The following is an 18,364-nucleotide window of genomic DNA, read 5'->3' as shown; positions in this document are numbered from 1 at the left end:
ATGGGGAAGTGTCCCACACAGCTCCCCTTTGAAGCTGTGAAGCTATTCTTCCCCTATAGAATATGGGAAGCTTGCCATGTTCTGGATGAAGTGTCCTAGAATGCTTGTTACACAGTTCATCTATGGCACCCCACCAAAGGTGAGTATGTGTTTTGTGATGGGCTGTATGGGGCTCTGTAGATGAACTGTGCTCCAAGCATCCTAGGATGCTTGCGAAGACCCATGTGATAAAGTCATAAGTAGTGGTCTAGGCCATGGGACCTAGGGATGCTGCCCAAACACAATGTACGATCTTAGCATGAGCTCTGGGTTGGGCGACTATTGGGCCTGCAGCCGGGGGGGGGGGGGGGGAGGGGGGTTAGGAGTTCAACCCCCCCCCCCCCAATTTTCAGTTTATTTTTGGCCTTACTAGCCTTGCATACCTTGTATCTTATACCTTTTACGGAGCAATAAGGGTCTTTGGATGGTATTAAAAATGTTGCTGTTGTGTCATGATTTGCTAAAAAAAGTTTCAACCCACCCCCCCCCCCCCCCCAAAATGTTCTGGCTACCGCCCTGGCGACTATAGCTAATCCTTTTGCTTGGGTTGACTGCATACTTTAATGATCCTCATGCAAGTGACATAGACAGCAGAGTACCACCAAAATTGCTGTACAATTAATCCAGAAGCTGGCACATGGACTGTTTAAAAACCTTTCAAAGGGGAAGGAAACATGACCCTGTGAATAAATCCATGGGCTGTTCTTCTGGATGTGATTACATGAATTAGAAGACGGGGAAAGATCAGAAAGCATGCCTCTCCATGGGAGGCCAGTGTAGCACCCTTCTTTCATCTCCACTCACTTATCTGGATTAGAGGTAGTCTTCTTCCCCGTGCTTTGTTCATTGCTTGCTATGCTACACGCGCCCAGAGCCACACGGTTCATCTTTATTAGCTCTAATTGCTTTCCCATTCTAATGATATCCTGCTATTCACCTACAATTGAGAGGAAATGTATTCATTACAGTTATTCCCTTCTTAACAGCTGGCAAAAAGTGATGCAGATAGTGGCTGGAAACTTTCAGAGGGCATTTTAAAACTTCACATGATGATGATCACATAGGCACTTTCTACAGAATTTCCCCCCTCGAATAATAGGGGTGAGAATCATGAGCATCATATTCTTTGCATACTTCCCAATGTTGCTTTCATGGTTTCTGGATCAATCTTTGAATGCCATAAGACCCCTATACAAAAAGAAATTAGCAATGAAAATGAGAATTACAGCTCCCATAAACCTCAAGAGGTAGAAATTATCTTCCAAAGTATTGTCGAAGGCTTTCATGGCCAGAATCACTGGGTTGTTGTAGGTTTTTTCGGACTATATGGTCACATTCTAGAGGCATTCTCTCCTGATGTTTCGCCTGCATCTATGGCAAGCATCCTCAGAGGTAGTGTGGTCTGTTGGAACTAGGAAAATTGGGTTTATATATCTGTGGAATGACCAGGGTGGGACAAAGGACTCTTGTCTGTTGGAGCTAGGTGTGAATGTTTCAACTGACCACCTTGATTAGCATTCGATGGCCTGGCAGTTTTTTGGTGTGGCTTGTTACTGCCTGGGGGAATCTTTTGTTGAGAGGTGATTCGCTGTCCTTGTTTGTTTCCTCTCTCTTGTTGTGCTGTTCTAATTTTAGAGTTTTTTAATACTGGTAGCCAGATTTTGTTCATTTTCATGGTTTCCTCCTTTCTGTTGAAATTGTCCACATGCTTGTGGATTTCAATGGCTTCTCTGTGTAGTCTGACATGGTGGTTGTGAGAGTGGTCCAGCATTTCTGTGTTCTCATATAATATGCTGTGTCCAGGTTGGTTCCTCAGGTGCTCTGCTATGGCTGACTTCTCTGGCTGAAGTAGTCTGTAGTGCCTTTCATGTTCCTTGATTTGTGATTGGGCAATGCTGCTGTGTTTGGTGGTCCCTGTGTAGACTTGTCCACAGCTGCATGGTATACGGTAGACTCCTGCTGAAGTGAGAGGATCCCTCTTGTCCTTTGCTGAACGTAGCATTTGTTGGATTTTCTTGGTGGGTCTGTAGATAGTTTGTATGTTGTATTTCCTCATCAGCTTCCCTATGCGGTCAGTGGTTCCCTTGATGTATGGCAAGAACACTTTTCCTCTGGGTGGGTCTTTGTCTTGACTCTCGTGGCTTCTTCTCGGTCCCAAAGCTTGGAGAAAACCTTTTTGTCTGTCATGGCTATGACTACATAGCACCAAAATGAAGACATTTCCCCCAAATAAGAATCCCCCTCCCCAAAATTAAACTTCCTTTTAGTCCCCAATTTTCTAACTGCAGTAATTCAAAACTTTAATATGAGCATTAAACAGTTATGAAAAGAGTTCAAAATCTGACAATAAATTAGATCTGAATATACAAGGGATCTGTTCCAGGACTCTTTAAGTAATATACAATGTTTGCATATTTTTCTTATCTAGTACAATTATATGGTCAACTTCCATTGGAAGTTCCACCAAAAGTTGACCATAGAATCATGCTGGAAGCCGAGAAAGATATAGGTCCCCTTGTGCTGAATCAATGTTGAACGGGCTTGTGTACTAATTACTTACTTAGATGTTGTCTGACTATGATGGTCTTCCAAGTGTAGTGTCCTGGCTGTGGATACATAGGTGACTGTGGAGCCCTATTCTTGACCCAAATGTTCTTTTGCAGGTAGAAGGTGGTCCCAGTCAGGGTTGGCTTGACCCACCTTCCTCTTGCCACATTTCTTCTGTTTACCTTCTATTCATGGCTCTTCAAATTCCACAGCACTGCTGGTCACAGCTGACCTCCAGTTAGAACACTCAAGGGCCAGGGTTTCCCAGTTCTCGGTGTCTATGCTACAGTTTTTAAGGTTAGCTTTGAGCCCATCTTTAAATCTCTTTTCTCTCAACCAACATTCCATTAACAGTCCCTCAATGAGGTTGAGAAGCTCGGTATAGAAAACTGTGAAATATAGAAAACAGTTCTTGAGTTGGGAGTATAGTACCTGCTTTGGAAGATGGTGATTGGGCATTTGGACTACGTGGCCAGTCCAGTGGATTTGATGGTGTAGGAGCATCGTTTCAATGCTAATGAATGAGCTTGTGTAATCAGCAGACACATTGTATGTAGATGCAATGTAACCATTAATATTTTCGTGATTACTCTGTATGTCCCATGGATACCTGCATCTATGCAAATTTGTCATCCTTCTCATGATGATTGTGCTTTTTAAAAAAAACTCAGAAAGGCTACTACTAATTATATTTTAATGCTTAGAATTTTAAAAAGAAAATGGCTCCTTAATTACTGAAAATCCCCTAGAATATTCTCTTTGAGTTCTCCTCTGCTATTGCATCTTCTGCCATTTAGATCCGCCTCCTTCTCCGGTTATATTCCATCCCATTACTGTTAATTACGCTAAGTAATCACTCTCTCCTAAATGTTAAACATTCAATTTTAATCTATGTGTCTACGTCTGACATTCTGCAAGCTACTATCACTATGGTGAGTCTAAGCAAACAGTTCATCTGCAGGCTGATGAATTCTACAACGAAAAATGTCATTTAAGCTTTGCATGCGTAAGAGCTTCCATCTTGGTGAACCGAACACTCTGGAGAACTTGCTAGGTCCTCCAGAACAACTGTATGGTGATTTCTGGTGGAAGTTTACCATAGAATTACTTGGGGAGATGAAGAAAATTCCTAGAGAGGACTTTTTTTGGATATGGATAGATAAAACTGTGAGTCCCATACCCATGGTTTCATCAACCTGCATCCAACAAAATATGTCCCATGAGTAAGTGGGTCTTATTGTACTATAAGGAGGAGCACTAATCCCAAAAAGTAAGTATTCTGAGCTCAGACTTACAAACATACACAGTGTGGTAGAACTGGAAGGACTAATCAGGGGAAAGGGATGTCATCATAGTGACAAAGGCATCAGCCAATTGGTGCTACACACAGGTGGATTCTGTTTCCAACCTGAATGAACCGGACTTCACTTCCTGGAAAGGAATTCGTTTATATAGAAAAATATAACAAGTATATTTCCACAGGGAACACACAATTTAAATGCATTATATTTATGTTATGCTCATTGAATCAGCGATGCATCTCTCTAGATCAGGCATGAGCAAACTTGGGCCCTCCAGGTGTTTTGGACTTCAACTCCCACCATTCCTAACAGCCTCAGACCCCTTCCTTTTCCCCCTCAGCCACTTAAGCTGGGTCTGAGGCTGTTAGGATTGGTGGGAGTTGAAGTCCAAAACACCCAGAGGGCCCAAGTTTACTCCTGCATGCTCTAGATAGATTCCCAAATAGACTACTGTAATTCACTCTATGTGGGGCTGCCTTTGAAGACTGCCCAGAAGCTTGAACTAGTCCAACGGTCAGCAGCCAGGTTGCTCACCAGAGTGGCATACAGGAAACGTACATCTCCTTTGTTAAACCAGCTCCACTGGCTGCCGATCAGCTTCCGAGCACAAATCAAAGTGCTGGTTTTAAGCTTTAAACCCCTAAACAGTTCTGGCCCAGACTATCTGTCTGAAGATCTTAAACCATCAGGAAGTTTAAGATCTTCAGGAGAGGCCCTGCTCTCAATCCTACCACCATCGCAAAAGCGGTTGGTGGGGACGAGAGACAGGGCCTTCTCGGCAGTGGCCCCCGTCTGTGGAACTCTCTCCCCAGGGACATCAGGTTGGCCACCTCCCTCCTGTCCTTTAGAAGAAAACTGAAGACTTGGCTTTGGGACCAGGCGTTTGATTAGTGGACAGCGGCAACTGGAAAGAAGACTTAGGATACCTGTGACATTGAATTAACCCAGACTTGGATTTGGTTTTAACTGGCATGATTAATCGATTGCTTTAATGAATTGTTTAATGTTTTTAATGTATTTTTGACTGTTTATATGGTGACAGCATTGCACGGTGCTTGTGTGAGGCCGCCCTGAGGGTGGGGTAGAAATGCATGAAATAAATTAATTAATTAAATAGATGTTGAACTACACGTCCCAGCAGACTAACCAGCAGAAGCAGTAGTGAAGAGTGCTAGGAGTTGCAATTTAGCAGAATCTGGAGAGTGGCACACTTCCAACCTCCGATGTGAATTATCGGCCAGATTGGCACCTTGCAAAACCAAGGAGAAATACTCATAGGCAGAATGAAGACAGGGATGAATGGGACATCTGGATAGTGTTTCCTTTGGTACAATACATCCTACTAGCTCTTGGCCCTAAATGACTCCCAAGATGCGTAATTTCCACTGTAATTCTGCAATGGAGATAATTTGCATTGGGCACTTTTTATGAGGTGATATAATAACAAGCACAAACTGTTTGTTTTCCTCTTTCTACCAATATCGTTTTAAAGACCCTCGCCAACCCAGGAGAGTTTTGTGTTTGCATTTTAAATCCTCTTGTTTCGTACAACAACGTTAATAGAATTTGTGGCTCTTCCTGGCAGACTGCGGCGCTTCAACATGAGTGCGTGTTTTATCGCTGCTCTCATCTCTTGCAAGAGAAAACGATCCAAGCCCATTAACATACCATTCACTTATTTGCTTTAATTATACTGTAAAGCAATGGAGAGCACCAGGCACAATCCAGCAGAACAAGAGTGTGATGGCGTAGAGTTTACTGAATACTGAAGCACTGATTATGCATCGTTTCAGGGGTCAGATATTCATCTCAATGCATGGAGGGTCAGATAGGTAGTGGGTACATGGGCCAAAATCTCAACATGCAGAGTTACGTGTGGGACTTAATTGCATGGGGCAGGCAAGGAGGTATTGAAGCTGGACTTTCACTTTTGCTGATGTATATACTGTATGACTTTATGGGTATCCTTTGGAGCCCCCAGTGCCGCAGTGGGTTAAAGCGCTGAGCTGCTGAGCTTGTTGACCGAAAGGTCACAGGTTTGAATCTGGGGAGCGGCGTGAGCTTCCGCTGTCAGTCCTAGCTTCTGCCAACCTAGCAGTTCGAAAACATGCAAATGTGAGTAGATCAATAGGTATCGCTCCGGCAGGAAGGTAACGGCGCTCCATGCAGTCATGCTGGCTACATGACCTTTGAGGTGTCTATGGACAACGCCGGCTCTTTGGCTTAGAAATGGAGATGAGCACCACACCCCAAAGTCAAACATGACTGGATTTAATGTCAGGGGACAACCTTTAGGTATCAAGAGGATACCTATGGGTATCCTCTTCCCCACAATTAACCCATCTCTTATTATTGAAGGGAAAACTACACCACAGTTTCCACAACATTCCCATCACCTACTTTGGTGGGAAGGATCCACTTTGTTTCCATACTAACAGTAAAATCAGGAATGGGTAAACCCAGACCCGGGGGCAGATGTGGCCCCTTGGGCTTTTTTCTCAGGCCCTCCTCTTTTACACCATCCTATCCTTGCTTCCTTCTCTCTTTCCTCCCTCCCTCCCTCCCTCCCTTACCTCCCTCTTCCTCCCTCCCTCCTTCCACTCTTTTGTCCTTCCTTCCCTCTTTCCTCCTGCTTTCCCTCCTTTCTCTCCTTCCTTCCTTCTTTCCTCCCTTCCGTCCCTCCATTCCCTTCCACATTTCCACCCATCCTTCGATCCTTCTCTTCCTCCCTTCCTTCCTTCCTTCCTTCCTTCTCTTTTTCCTTCCTCCTTTCCTCTTGGGGGATGTTTAGCTGGGAGAAGAGAAGTTGGAGAGGGAACATGAGAACCATGTTTCCAGATTTTAAAGGGTGTCCCATTGAGGAGGAGGGGGGACTGACTTTCTGCTGCTCTAAAGACCAGGGCACAAGGGAGCAATAAGTTCAAAATCACAGGGAAAGAGATTCAACTGAAAATATTAGGAAGAACTTCCTGAGCATAAGAGCTGTTGGAGAGTAGCATAGGCTGTGGTGAAGCCTCCTTTTCTGGAGGCTTTTCCACAGAGGCTGTCTATCAAGAGTGCCTTCTTGCATGGCAGGGGGTTGGACAGGATGGCCCTTGGGGGTCTCTTCCAACTCTAGGATTCTAGGATTATATATCAGATGTAGGCAATGCGGATTCACTTTTTCTCTCCTGTCCCTCATCTCATCCTGACGAAGGCGAACCCTTTTGGGATCAAAATGTTTTCCATCTTTCCTTCACTTTCTGCCTTTGAAAGAAAAGAGGAAGGGGAAGAAAGGGAAGGGAGAAGACTTGGAGAGGACCCCCTCCCTCCTGACCCATGCACCCCGCTCCGGCCCCCAAGTTAAAATTTTTGCCCATGCCTGAGTAAAATGTTGTTAGGAGTTGGGGTTCTCCTCTTGCCCCTTCCTCTCACTTTCACAATCTGTTTTCTGTTTATTTTGTATTTTACTTTTACATTTACATTTACATATATTTATTTATGCTATTTATATCTCACCCTTCTCACCCCGAAGGGGACTGAGTGCGGCTTACATAATTGGCATTATTCCATGCCCAAACAACAACAATAATTAAAAGCAATTAAAAAACAATTTAAAACAACATATGTAAACATCAGGTGTCTATTGTGCATAGATCCAAAGCCAGATAGTCAAATAATCATATTCATCAATCCAGGGTCAATTCCAACTGTATTGAACGGATAATTATGATGGGCCAAATGCTTGCTCCCGAGTTTTCACTTGTTTGCAAAATGACAGGAGGGAAGGGGCCGATCAAATTTCACTAGGGAGGGACTTCCACAGCTGAGGAGCCACCACTGAAAAGGCCCTGTGTCTCGTCCCCACCGGTTGCGCTTGCAAAGGTGGTGGGACCAAGAGCAGGGCCTCCCCAGAAGATCTTAACCTCCATGATGGTTCATAGAGGGAAGTTGGTCCGGGGTCATTTCCCTCTTTTTAAATGTGTCATTGCTAAAATTGTGAAAGTAATCTAAAAATTAAAATAAAAAATTACAGAGCAGTGGAAACACAGGAAGGTAGAATTATAAGGACATATGGAAATACACTTGCAGGACCACAAACTGCCAAAGCAATGCAATTGCACAAATGATATAGAAGGTTGTCGAAGGCTTTCATGGTTGGAATCACTAAGTTCTTGCGGGTTTTTTCGGGCTTTATGGCCATGTTCTAGAGGCATTTCTCCTGACATTTCACCTGCTTCTATGGCAAGCATCCTCAGAGGTGACCTCTGAGGATGCTTGCCATAGATGCAGGCGAAACGTCAGGAGAAATGCCTCTAGAACATGGCCATATAGCCCGAAAAAACCCACAAGAACTTAGATATAGAAGGTGTTCTTTCTGGTATATCCACTGTACGATAGTGTGGCTGTCATAGAAGAGTGGCTTTCTGTGAAAGAGTCTCTTCATTGCAGTATCCAACACAACCAATCACACAACTTAAACTGCAAAGAAATATGCAACCAAAGGAAGGGAGATTCCAGAATTATTTTTAATGTAAAGAGCACTCAACATTGGGAGGCAAGCTGTTAATTTTGCAGACGTACATGCAGGTACTTGCAAAGAGAGGGCAGATTTCTTTTCCCATCCATTTATCATTAAAACATCTTTAAATATGAAGACTCTTACAAGCACAATGAGCACTTAGATGTGCCCTCCGTGTGTTCAGTATAGCTTACTGCCAAGTAAAGTGTGCTTTATTATTCCTGGGAGGGCTCAGTGACAACCGTTGTCTTAATCATTCATAGTACTTGAGCATTTAGTTACAGTACTGATTGATAATGCCTGAGGAGGTTCAGTTACATAGAAGTCTTGAGGATCCAATTTTGTCAGACTATTTAAGGAGGCTTAACTCTCCAGTCTAGTATTGGGGAGTGGCTTAAACTCCTTTTTCCCCAGTTCACATGTGAAGATATACTATTGCTAGTTTCAACAAAAGTAAACGAATACACATTGGTTGTCCATGTGTACAATGAATGGCTTTTGTGCATCTGACCAAAATAACTAGTTATGTAGGAGAATTTACAAACATATAAGATATCACAGAATTGCAACCAGACACATAGAAGTGTATTATATCTTTGTTTGGGGGAAAAAATTGAACAGTGTTGTGTTTTGGGGGTCTTCTTTCCCGTATGAGAGGGGTGAACCCCAAAATCTCACTCTTTGCTTCTGAAAACTAGAGCATTTGGCTAACTTTGGGGTACAGGCAAAAAGATTTGAGGGCCAGAAAAGTAGGAAGCAGGGGCCACATGTAGCCTACCATTTTCTGCCTCTGAAATAGGGGATATTGTTAAGGAGATGACAGTTTCCGAGCAATATTTAAAGAGAGGAATGCCCTCGATAAAGCAGGACAGATAGCCATCCAAGTTCACAGCTCTAATGGAGCATCTGCCACTTGGGAAAAGAAATCGAGTTGTCGGTATGTGCGTGTCCCTATGACAGAGCACAAGACTCTGGAAAATAACTGCAGCAATGAAGAGCCAGGCTTGAAAAAACACCATAATGATGTTTTATTAGTCAGTGTCCTGCCAGCAGACCATAAAAATGCACTTAATGTTGATCTTACCTACTGGCAGTACCAGTTCAATAGCTGTCACCTCTGGGGTGCTTGACCATCACATTGATGCATTGCTTCTTCCAGCAGCAGGGAGATTTTCCGCTTCTGATGAGAATAAAGACACAAAAGCCAGAAAGGGAAAAGGCTTCTTGCCTATCTCCCTTGGAATTAGGGCCAGATGAGCCTTTGGGGGGGTCAGAAGGGCTTCCACATGAACATCATGCTCCACATCTGCCTTTATGTTACTAATGGGTGACTTTTTTTGCACCTTTGTTCTCTGTAGTGGATTCAGCATGAGTGAGTACTAAAGAGCTTAAAAGAAATGACCATATCTATGAAGTAAGCTATCATCCATACATTCCGATCCATAATCTTCTTCAGGATGCATTACTTGTGTGAAGTGGGCTTAGATCAGGGGCATGTGGTATCACTATATATGGTTATACATTGTGCTTGTGTGTGCATGGAAGTGCATTCATACTGTATATGGATATGCATTTTGGTCCAAACCCGGCATAAAATGCCCTTGGAAGCACTTTATCTTACCTGTTAGTGCAGTTAAACCCTAATTTTGTCCTTCGGATACCCTCTCCAGATACATTACGTTGCTCTCTCACCTAATGTTTTTAATCTTTTAATCTTTGCAACTGGCCCTGCCCACTGTGATCAATATTTTCGTGTGTTCAATTACTGTGATTTTATATTGTTTGATGTGTTGATATTGTTTCTTGTATTTATTTTATTTCTTTATATTTTACTGCTGTATTCTTATGTTGTATATCTGCATTGCTGTATTGTCAGGCTTGCCCTCATGTGGGCCACCCCGAGTCCCCTTTGGGAGATGGTGGCGGGGTATAAATAAAATTATTATTATTATTATTATTATTATTATTATACTGAGCTGTGCAATGTCACAATCCACTAATGAGGCCAAGTTTGAATATTCTAATAGATGTCCATGGTCCTTTTGTAAACTACATTGCCTTCAAGCTAGGAGGGAAGAAAAGAAGATATCGGGTGTGTGCAAAGGCCAACAATCTCATCACATGTGAAAAAATAAGAGTCCTGGGATGCATCTGCCTCAGTTCACTCACAGAGCCCCACACCACCCATCAAAGGATGTAGGTTGACTTCTGGCATGGCTCCATGGGTGAACGGAGGTGGCAACGTGGTAGGACACTGCGCCTCCAACTTGGTAGCCTCCCCCGTGTTCCATTAGGAACAACACAGCTACTGCAGGATTAAGCTGTGTGGCGATGCTTCCCTACCTGTGATGGGGAAGCAGCAGCTGCCAACCAGAGCACCGGGATTGTCCCACTGCTGTCCAGATTCCCAACAGTAACTGGACCTCATCCATTTGATGAGGTTCTTAGAAGCTTTTTAACAATTCTCATATTTTCATTGTACTTTCCATCCTTGTGTTCTTGTCTTTCTTAGACATCCATTCAATCTTTTTTCCCTCTGTCCATCTACCTATGTTCCTTAGTCAACCTAACACTGGTAACCTCATTCTCTTCTGCTGCTGGAACCATCTCTTCTCCATTTTCTCAGCTCCTACCCTCAACTCTGTCCATACATCTTCTCACTGCGTGCAAGAAGGAGGGTGTTTTCCAACACTACGTTGCCCTCCCACTTACCTCACAGGATCTAAACTCTTTGCCAACATTCCAGTACTGACAGCCTCATCTCCCCAGCCATTGAAATGTTTATGAATACCCCATCCCCTCACATAGCAACCCAGCTAATTGATCTCAGGTTGCACACCTCTCTAAAATGCTGAGACAGTGCATTGCAGCGTAGATGTCTCCACCTCAACATGGGAGAACTGTCAGGTCCGGGAGCCACGTGTTAAGTGAGCTGCTTTGAAATCTTTTAGGCTAATGAGCCTCAAAGAATTCGTATTGCTGAGATGCAGGAAAAGGGGAGCTGCTTTCAGAATGAGGGGCACTGCTAAATCTAAGGAAGTTTAACCATACTCAAGGGAAGCTTGATGAATCATCTTAAAATTACCATGGGACCTGGGAAACAGTCCAAGGGGCAGCCTAGCCAAAGGTTACACTTACTTAGTTATCAAGAGACCAAAACCTGCTGAGACGGTGTTAAAAAATAATTATTCCTTAGACTTTGAATCAGTTCTCGTTGCCACAACTGGCAGGAAAATTGTACCCCAGACTGACGCGAGAGGACACGCAAGGAGAAACGTCACTTGCAAGAAATGAGCTGTCATTTTATGTTTCCAACAGAACAATTTATACAGTACTCTTTTCGATGATAATGCACAGGGAAGCAAACATGGCCACAAAACCCAGTAACAATGTTGTAGCAAGTTCCCTCTTTCATCCCCTGCAATTACGAAAGCACAAGGAATGATGTCACTTGGTTGTTAGTTTTCTCTCTTGCATTTCCAAATTATATACTAATTACGAAAGTCTGCAAAAAGACCAAAAAAATCCAGATTAATGTGCCCTGGAATTGTCCTAGTGCAGTACAGTTCGAACAGGCATTTGGTTAATCGGTGCAATGAATGTGATGATTACAGGAATGGTAATATGGACGACAAAACTGGATCACGATTTTAGTCATGAGATGCATTGGGTTGTTATTGTTGTGTCAATATTGTGTATTATGCTTTTATGGTTTTAAATTGTATATTGTTGACTGTTGTACCTTTGTTGTAAACTGCGTTGAGTCGCCTGTTAGGCTGAGAAACTGCGGTATACAAGTAAAGTAAATAAATAAATACAGGAAATTTGCCAGAGCACTTTTTGGTGTTCACATGCCCAAACAGAGAGCACATGGCAGTGAAAAGTTGATGGTGAGAGGTGTTCTACAGAGAAATATGCAGAATAATAACAAGTCTCCCTCTCAGGAAATTTGGGGTTGGATGATCATCTATTGAGAGTGCCTTGATTTTGGATTCCTGCATGGTAAAATGTTGAACTGGATAGTCTTGGGAAGTATGACTTGGCACAGTGGTCCACACTCTTGTTACATCCCAGATAGATTACTGCAAAGTGCTCTACATGGGGTTGCCTTCGAATACTGTTTGGAAGCTGAATCTAGTCCAATGGGTAGTAGCCAAATTGCTCACTGTAGCGGGTCCAGGGAGCATACAACCCCTGTTATGTTAGCTCCACTGCCTGTTGGTCTGCTACCAAGCACAATTCAAAGTGCTGGCTTTAGCCTATAAAGCCCTAAACAGTTCTGGCCCAGTTTACCTGTCCAAACGTATTCTTTCTATGATCCACCTCGGAGGTTAAGATCATTGGGGGTGGCCGTGCTCTCAATCCCACCACCTTCGCAGGTGCGTTTGGTGGGGATGAGGGACAGGGCCTTCTCGGTGATGGCCTCCCACCTGTGGAACACACTCCCTAACAAAATCAGGTCAGCCCCCTTTTTCCTATCCTTCAGGAAGAAATTGAAATCATGGCTATGGGACCAAGCTTTCGAGCAGCAGTCGCAGCAGTAACAATTATAAAGGAATCATGTAATTGACAATGGATGGATTTTGAATTATGGCTCTGGACTTGGAATTGGATTTGTCTCTTTTAAATGGTCTTTTAAACTTATGGTGATGGTTTAATTAATGTTTAACAGTGTTTTTATTATTGCTGTTGGCATCTAATGGTTGCCGATTGTGAGCCACCCTGAGTCCCCCTCCGGGGGTGAGGACAGGATGTAAATGTCTGAAATAAATAAATAAATGATAGCACTTGGTGGCTCTTCCAACTCCATGCTAAGACAAACCTTATTAAGAACTGAAGGCAAATGGGAAGATAAACACTATATCATACAAGTCTATGTTTCTACACATGGATTGAGTCCTGTTAATGAGTTCCAACTGCTATATGAGAAGTTACGACAAGAGAAAATCCAATTGCATCAGGTCTGATAGGACTTAGGTCCACATGGAGTGATTATGATCATGGAAACCACCATGAATTGATAGATCTATAGCACAATGGCCAAAGAAGTGCAGCTTTGTGTGAAAGGAAACTCATACATGTGAATTAACACTCACACGATTCCAGCCTCATTAGGTGAGGATTGAGAAGTCTCATGAGGGCTATTTTGGAGCATTGATCCCATCTCTAATTGCAAATATAACTTTACCTTGATTTAGTCTTCAAACTGGAGAATTGATGAAAACTACCCCCCACCCCTGGTGGCGCAGTGGGTTAAAACACTGAGCTGCTGAGCTTGTTGACCAAAAGGTCACAGTTTCGATTCCAGGGAGCAGCGCGAGCTTCCGCTGTCAGCCCTAGCTTCTGCTAACCTAGCAGTTCGAAAACATGCAAATGTGAGTAGATCAATAGGTACCGCTCCGGCGGGAAGATAACGGCGCTCCATGTGGTCATGCTGGCCACATGACCTTGGAGGTGTCTATGGACAACGCTGGCTCGCTTAGAAATGATGAGCACCACACCCCAGAGTCAGATATGACTGGACTTAATGTCAGGGGACAACCTTTACCTCCCCCCCACCCACCCACTTTGTCATTTTTTTCCAAGTTCCTTTCACACCACTCAATTATAGTGGAATTATTTCGCTTCAAATGCTATGGCTTCATCCCAAGTAATTCTGGGTTTTCTAGTTTGGGAAGGACTGAAGCTCTATGCCCAAGAATTCTTAATGCCCCTCCCTAAGCCACAAATCCCAGAATCCCATGGTATGGAAGAATGGCAGTAAAAATGGCATCAAAATGCTACAATTGTGTGTGAAAAGGCTCCTAATTTTAATCCTGCCATGTGTTGTTGTTGTTGCTGCTGTTGTTGTTTCAATTGAATTTATGTTTTCATTTCAGAAGTTACCACAAGCTTGGAATTGAGATTAATAAACAAAGATGGAGGAGAGACTGAATAGACTGGGGTTTTGGCAGTCGACTGCATTTTAGTTGAATGCATTCTGAAAGTAAAGTGTTTTTTTCTGCCATCTGTCTTGTAAGCTCAACAAATGCCTCCCTACCAAGTGCATCCAAAAGAAAAGGAAACATTCTCAATTTTGTATCTCACCATCTGAATGTCTGGTGAATTATGAATGATTTCAAGTTGTTCCCCTATCATAGGACACACACGTACAGCATAATCTTGCAAACGGACTGGAAAAGGATAACAAGAGGAAGACATTTGGGCAAAGAAGCTTGCAAAGTGCCACTGGAATAGAATAGTCAGGGGACTGTTACATTAGTAATATTGGTAGCTAATAACAACATTCTTTCTGTGTGTCATGCCTCTTTCCCAAAAATAGGAAATCAAAACAGTTTGCAAATTAAAACAAATCAAATACAGCTAAAATGTACAAAAGTTGGGATTAAAATGTAATAAAATAGTCACTAGTATTTGAAAAATGTACAATATACAGTGGACTTTCAGATATTGTTGGGATTTGGTTCCAATATCTATTTGAGAACCCACCAAAGTTCTCAAATCCCATTATTATTTATTTATTTTGTTCTGTCTCCCAGGAGCCTGATTTGCCTTACTTTACAGCTGCTTGAGATGTTCCCTCTTGCATTTTCTCCCAAGGCTGCTGCAGCTTTGCAAGAGCCCTGAAAGTTAATAGTATCAGAGTATGCAAAGCCAGTCTGCAGGCCTCCTTTGCAGCTATTGGTTCAGAAAGGTATCTTTTTGGGTCTAGGGACTGCCTTTTCTCCCAGGGAAGAGATCTCCATTTTGGAATCTCCCCTGCCTTTTCAGTTTAGAGGAAAGATTTCAGACGTGCTGATGGTTAGGCAGGTAGCTCTGGGAAAACTATTGCAAACACTAAATTGAATTATAGCCAGCTGCGCCCGTACTTTGGGAAGTCGGATCTGGCCACGGTGGTCCACGCTCTTGTTACATCCCAATTAGATTACTGCAACGCACTCTACGTGGGGTTGCCTTTGAAGACTGTTCGGAAACTCCAACTAGTCCAGCGGGAGGCAGCCAGACTGCTCACCAGAGCGTCATACATGGAGCATACCACCCCCCTGTTGTGTCAGCTCCACTGGCTGCCGATCCAATTCTGAGCACAATTCAATGTGCTGGTTTTGACCTACAAAACCCTATACGGTTCCGGCCCAGTGTATCTGTCCGAACGGATCTCTCTCTACATCCCACCCCGGAATCCAAGATCTTCTGGGGAGGCCCTGCTCTCAACCCTGCCTCTATCACAAGTGAGATTGGCGGGGACGAGGAGCAGGGCCTTCTTGGTGGTGGCCCCTACCTGTGGAATTCACTCCCTGGGGAAATTAGATCAGCGACATCACTCCTTTCCTTCAGGAAAAAAATTGAAAACATGGATTTGGGACCAGGCATTCGGACAATCTGGCAGATAAAGAAAGGACTTGACAAGGGACAGGAATTGACTAATGGAATGGAATTATGGAACTCTGAAAGACGAACGCTGAGCATGTGAATAGTTTTATTGATGTGTTATATACTGATTGTTTTTAACTGTGATAATTGTTTTAACTATGGTTTTATACGTTATGTGTATGTTGTGCAGGCATCAAATTGTGCCTTTCTGTAAGCTGCCCTGAGTCCCCCCTTGGGGGTTGAGAAGGGTGGGGTAGAAGTACCCAAAATAAATAAATAAATAAATAAATATTAAGCTATACATTATAAATTGAGTAAGTTGTATTAAGCTATAGATAGTATATTATACATTATATATTGTGTATTGAGCTATATTGAGATATTATAGATAGATAAGCTTAATTGAGAAGATTGAGTTTTATAGTTATAGAGACAGAGTCTTCACTGTTTTGTCTCCAGAACTAACCTTAAGTTATAGATAGGGGAAAAACTTGCTTTTTTCTAACCACAACGGCTTAGGGTTAGGGTGTAAAGATTCCAGGATCTTATCTGCCATCTGGAGAAAAGGTTACCTCTGTAACTGAAAAAAAGAAAGAATATCTCTGTAGTTTTATTTATTGACTGTTTGTTTGCAACTTTGATGAACTGTGCCAAGTCTTCAAGGACTTTGTAAATCCTTTTTTGATGTTTAAAACCAGTAATAGCCTCAGTTGCTGAGTATCTCAAGCTTCTCAAGAAAAACACTCGCACAGTTCTTGTGGGTTTTTTCGGGCTATATGGCCATGTTCTAGAGGCATTTCTCCTGACGTTTCGCCTGCATCTATGGCAAGCATCCTCAGAGGTCTGTTGGAATTAGGACAAAAGGGTTTATATATCTGTGGAATGGCTGGGGTGGGGCAAGGAGCTCTTCCCTGCTGCAATTAGGTGTGAGTGTTTGGCTAATCACCTTCATTAGCATTTGAAGGCCTGCTTGAACCTGGGAAAGCCTGTTGCTGGGAGGTGTTAATCTGTGCCTGGTTTCTTCCTCTCTGTTGTTTAGCTGTTATAATTTTAGAGTTTTTTAATACTGGGAGCCAGATTTTGTTCATTTTCATGGTCTCTTCCTTTCTGTTGAAATTGTCCACATGCTTGTGGATTTCAATGGCTTCTCTGTGTAGTCTGACATGGTGGTTGTTGGTGTGGTCCAGCATTTCTGTGTTTTCAAATAATATGCTGTGTCCAGGCTGGTTCATCAGGTGCTCTGCTATGGCTGACTTCTCTGGTTGAAGTACTCTGCAGTGCCTTTCATGTTCCTTGATTCGTGTCTGGGCGCTGCGTTTGGTGGTCCCTATGTAGACTTGTCCACAGCTGCATGGTATACGGTAGACTCCTGCAGAGGTGAGAGGATCCCTCTTGTCCTTTGCTGAACGTAGCATTTGTTGGATTTTCTTGGTGGGTTTGTAGATAGTTTGTATGTTGTGTTTCCTCATCAGCTTCCCTATGCGGTCAGTGGTTCCCTTGATGTATGGCAGGAACACTTTTCCTCTGGGTGGATCATCATCTTTACTCTCGTGGTTTGTTCTTGGTCTTGCAGCTCTTCTGATGTCTGAGATGGAATATCCATTGGCCTGGAGAGCCCAGTTGAGGTGGTTCAGTTCATCTTGGAGGAGGTGGGGTTCGCAGATTCTTTTTGCACGGTCTGCCAAGGCTTTGATGGTGCTTCTTTTTTGACTTGGGTGATGGTTGGAGTTTTTATGTAGATATCTATCTGTGTGTGTGGGTTTTCTGTAGACGGTGTGACCCAATTGTTGATCTGGTTTGCGGATGACTAGGACATCTAGAAAAGGCAGTCTTCCTTCATTTTCTTTTTCCATGGTGAACTGGATGTTTGGGTGGATGCTGTTAAGATGGTCCAGGAACCTGTTGAGTTCTTCATCTCCATGGCTCCAAATGGTGAAGGTGTCATCCACATATCTGAACCATATCGTGGGCTTTTTGGTTGCTGTCTCCAGGGCTTGTTCTTCAAAGTGTTCCATGTAGAAGTTAGCTATGACTGGGCTGAGAGGGCTCCCCATAGCTGCTCCATCTTTCTGTTCGTAGAATTCATTGTCCCACTGAAAGTAACTGGTGGTGAGGCAATGGTGAAACAGAGCCGTGATGTCTTCTGGGAACCTCTGGTTGATGAGTGCCATGGTGTCTGCTACCGGGACCATGGTAAATAGAGATACCACATCGAAGCTGATCAGTTTGTCGTTTGTATTTAGCTTGAGATTGCTGATTTTTTCTATGAAGTGGGCTGAGTCCTTGATGTAGTGTGTAGTGAGCCCAATATGGCTTTGTAACTGTGCAGCAAGAAATTTTGCTAGGTCGTATGTGGGGGATCCAATGGCACTCACGATGGGTCTGAGTGGGGTGGAGTCCTTATGGATTTTTGGGAGTCCATAAAGCCTGGGTGGATGGGCTTCCGATTTACATAGCTGCTGTCGTATGTCAAAGTTTATTGAGGAGTTCTTAATCAGGGTGTTGGTTTTCCTCAGTCAGCACAGCAGCCTCCATCCCATTAACGACACGAGCTGAAGCTCGTAAAATATATGGGGCTGCTGTTTCGATATTTTTAAACCCTTCC

Source organism: Anolis sagrei, chromosome 3 (assembly GCF_037176765.1).
Source record: "Anolis sagrei isolate rAnoSag1 chromosome 3, rAnoSag1.mat, whole genome shotgun sequence".
Lineage (NCBI taxonomy): Eukaryota > Metazoa > Chordata > Lepidosauria > Squamata > Dactyloidae > Anolis > Anolis sagrei.
Note: the sequence above shows the minus strand (reverse complement) of the source record.